This window comes from Siphateles boraxobius, unplaced genomic scaffold, assembly GCF_051911475.1.
Source record: "Siphateles boraxobius isolate OS27281-9 unplaced genomic scaffold, OSU_SipBor_1 6, whole genome shotgun sequence".
NCBI classification, from domain to species: Eukaryota; Metazoa; Chordata; class Actinopteri; order Cypriniformes; family Leuciscidae; genus Siphateles; species Siphateles boraxobius.
This window is the reverse complement of record NW_027509186.1, coordinates 54,545-58,898: the sequence shown is the minus strand read 5'-3', so window position 1 is coordinate 58,898 and position 4,354 is coordinate 54,545. Positions and strand designations below refer to the sequence as shown.

The window sequence follows — 4,354 nt, the reverse complement described above, 5'->3', positions numbered from 1 at the left end:
AACTGAGGAACGCATACAAGTTCTGTGGAATTGAGCCTGCTAATCCCACAAAGCAGCACATCAGAGCGCACTGCAGGACAAAAGTGCCACATCCTAGAGAGCTGGTCCAAAGAGTGGAAGAAGTACTTCACCATTTCCATCTTGCAAAGGATCCCAACAACATCTTCCTTTTTAAACCCTCGATGCTAAAATTTCGGTACAACTGAATCATGTCAAGGGTGAAGGTGCTGCTGTGCCCATCGGGATCCCTGTCAGAGGCACTTCACAGCAAGAGGGGTTTCATTTCCACCAGGCTCAGTGAGTAACGGGTAATCGCGTCTCTCCTGAGCTGTTCCAGGCGCAGGGTATGACTGGTGTCGCACGCTGGAATTATCAGCGGCTGGTGGACCTGAAGCAGCCTGGGCTTGTCTTACCTGGAGTGTTTGACCCTGTTTTGATGATGGAGTTAAACAGGGCATCTATAAGAGAGACTGGGTAACCCAAATATCCAGCCTTCCACATCTCCAGCTGGGACACAAGAGAGAGGTTTGGCCTACAATATGTGGAGCCAGGCTGTCGACCTGTGCCTCTTGACTTTGACAAACACAAAAGCAGGAAGACAGACCTAGGGATGCAAGAAGAGTCTTCATCTGGCACTGAGTTCTCATTTCCAACTCAGGTAAGCCTTTAAAGTTCTTTGATAACAAACTTTTTATTATAAAACAAATAGTTAATAATTCTCGCTCGCATATAACACTAATTTTGCTGAATTTCAGAAATGCTTAGAGGATTCCTCTTCTGCTGAGACCCCTCTTGCTCCTGAACCAGAGGCCACCCCCCAGACTCTCATTTTCAATGTTTTTCTACTCTGAGTGCTGTGACAGTGAAGGAACAAACATCTGAGGAGTTTCTTTTAGATGCAGGTAATTATATTATTCATACAGGCACCAATGTGTGTAATCTGTTTGCCTAATCTATGCACACAAAACAAATACTTCGTTTAATAATTTTGTGAATCTCTTTTAGAACTGCCAAGCACACCACCACTGCCTTTAGCTGCTTCTCCCTGTGCTGCTCGGACTGGACCCATTAAGACAGGCGGTCGAGTCTTTGTGTTGGACCATAACAGATGGACAGATCCAATGAGAAATGCCATTGATGGTTTGCTGGCCAAGCACCATGGGAGCAAGGACCTCCTGACAAAGGTGGATGGTGAATATGCTGCTATGGTACAGAGTGCCTGCACTGACCCAAGCAGCCTTTTGCACTCAACCACAAAGCAGCACATGAGCAGGTACATAAAAAACCTTGCTAAAAAAAAGAACACTAATGCTTCACTCAACACCAGCCCAGAAAAGCTCCTGGAGACACAGCAGTTATGGCAGCTTCTTCACTCAGGCAGTGAAACCATCAGTGTCCCAGTGACAGTACTGCCACCTGCCCCAGTCAATCCTCCCGCAAAGAGTGTTCCTGAGACTGTCTTTCTGGACCAGGCAGCGCTTGAGAAGATGGTGAAGGACATCATAGAGAAGCAGCAGGCAGTTCAGCAGCAACAACAACAGCATATGCTGCAAAAAAAGCACACTAGATCCTGTTTAGCCTGTGGTCAGCCTAATTCTCGATACATGGGTGATGGCACCTCAATACATTTCTTTTATCAAGGTGGTGATGTTAAATACTTCTACTGCTCCAAGAAAGTTTTTGACACATATTCCGCAGAGGGCCTGACCAACTTCAGAATGCCCTTTGAAGACTTTGCAGAGACTCCTTTTTTTCAGCGAGAACTGGAGTCCTCGAAGCAGAGAGGGGCAGAAAATAGGAGGGTGATTGAGGAGAGAAGCAAGAGAAAGTCAGTAATGGAGCATCCTACTGGTCGTCTGTGCAGATTCTGCCACCTACCACTGAAACAAGGACCCAACAGTCCTCATATTCACACTGGTTTCCCTGGAGTGGCAGGCAAATACATTTACTGTCCTGCTAAAGTGTTTTCCCTTTATCAGGCTAAGGGAATGAAATTTCATGGAAAGACTTTCAGCAGTCTCCATTCTATGAGGCTGAGAAGCAGAGGTGGATTGAGGAAAAGAAAAAATGACTTCACTGACAAATGACATGCCCAGACCTCAAATACTGTTTATAGCTCAAAGACATTCCTTGCACAATCTTATGCATATATGTATATACATATTATTGCACTTTTAATGTATATATATATATATATATATATATATATATATATATATATATATATATATATATATATATAATTTTTTTAAATATTTAATTTATTTCCATTTGTTCATTAAAATACCAAAAGTATTGTATTTTATTGTATTTTAGTGTTTTTTTAAGTTCATTTATTGACTTGCATTATTTTATCTTGCTCAGATTTGAAAAACACTAAATGTTAAGCACTGGTACTATTATACTCTGTACATAATTGTTTAGTTTAAAATACTTTTTTTCTTGTTTTTTCCTGTTCTCCTCAACTTTAGATATTATTATTGCTGTTGTTTAATCTATAATCTATCATTTTAAATTGTTACATTTATTTCCATTGTTCATTAAAATCAAACAATTGTGTCCTTGTTTGCATTGTACTTTAGTGTTTTTAAAGTAAATTTTATTGACTTGCATTATTTTATCTTGCTCAGATGTGTAAACACTAAATGTTAATAACTGTTGTCATTAAACACTACATAATTATTTGATTTAAAAAAATCTTGTTTTTTTCCTATGTTCTCCACAGCTTTATATTTTATTATTATTATTATTAATGTTATTGTTGTTTAATCTATAAGTATTTAATACATTACCTTTTCAGTTTTACATAATAATATGTATATTTCTGTACTATAAATAAAACGAGAAACTTACTATTTGGTGTTTACTGGTTATATTTCATATATATATTGGATTTCTGTACATAGTTAAACAAATATAATGTAAATATCTCAATGTAAAATGTAAAGGTCTAAAACATTATCAAAATGTTCTTTACAATTATTCACATTCAAATATTTTCTATATTAAAGAAAACTAAACCCTATTATAATATAAATGTTTATTAAGGTAGTTGCACATTTTGTACATTCTACACAACAACAAATCTTACACGTTTTATTCTATTTTTGTGCACAAAGTTAGTTTATTATATGTAAATCGTACTTAACATGAGTTTCTAATCATTTTTTAATCTAGATACACTTTATGGTAGTTGTGGTCGAGATGAGACTCGAACCTGTAATGTGTATTTTTTCAGGCCCGCCTCCCTGGAATTTCCTGCGTTCTTATTGGCTAGCAACGCTCTACACCTACATGCGACTGGCCCTCCCTGGGATTTCCTGCGTTCTTATTGGCTAGCAACGCTCTAAACCTACATGCGACTGGCCCCCGCGTGGAAGGCAGCTATGCTCACCACTATTGAAGACTGTTGGATGTAGACTGGAAGCCCTGTTCTGCGGTCAGCAAGAATTTTCGCAATACATTAGCAGCTGGCAGGTGCAGATGGACTGAAACTCTCTTTGTTTGGACCTGGCACTTAAAAAAATTGCATGAACTTATTGACTTGACCTACCAGGCACCATATTAAAAAACAAGGTCTCTAATTTAATAATGTAACACGTTTTATACAGACACTTCATATTTAAACGGTATTAGATTATTTTTTGCATTCACTGGCTTCTGTGAAGCGTTGAGCTAAAATGACGCATGACGCCGTTCCTGGAAGCCGCGCTGATCGGATACAACAACCTCTCTCTGCAACTCCTTGTGGAAAGTGGAAAGTATCTCCGCCTGTCACGCGGAGACTGGGGTTCGATTCCCCGACGGGGAGATCCAGTCCTTTACTGCTGCCAAAAGACCTTAACAAAAGTTTTGCTCCAGCAAACAAGTTACAGGAGAAGTTCGCAAGGGGCCCCGGACAACTGTTTTAAAGACAGCTTGAGAAAAATACAATGCATTGGCCGGGAATCGAACCCATACAGCAAGAATGGATCGATCCAGGAATCGAACCCATAGCAAGAATGCTCGAAATCAAGGTCTTTAATTTACAAATGTGATGCGTTGGCCGGGAATCGAACCCAGGTCAACTGCTTGGAAGGCAGCTATGCTCACCACTATACCACCAACGCAGGCCTTTGAACGTAGACTGGAAGCCCAGTTGTGCCGTCAGCAAGAATTTTCGCAATACATTAGCAGCTGGCAGGTGCAGATGAACTGAAACTCTCTTTGTTTGGACCTGGCACTTAAAAAAATTGCATGAACTTATTGACCTGACCTACCAGGCACTGTAGTGATCTTTTTCTTTGTAGAAAAGTTAGAAGCTCAGACCAGGAGACAGTAGAAGTTTTCCAAGCAGAAGTTCTTTATTGTTTGT

General features: G+C 39.8%; 1 non-coding gene across 1 annotated transcript; it reads right to left on the bottom strand.

Annotated features, from left to right (window-relative positions):
- Window positions 1–4,037: 4,037 nt before the first annotated feature.
- On the bottom strand, window positions 4,038–4,109 carry trnag-ucc (transfer RNA glycine (anticodon UCC)). The gene has a single exon. It is a non-coding gene; the product is annotated as a tRNA-Gly (tRNA).
- Window positions 4,110–4,354: the final 245 nt, after the last annotated feature.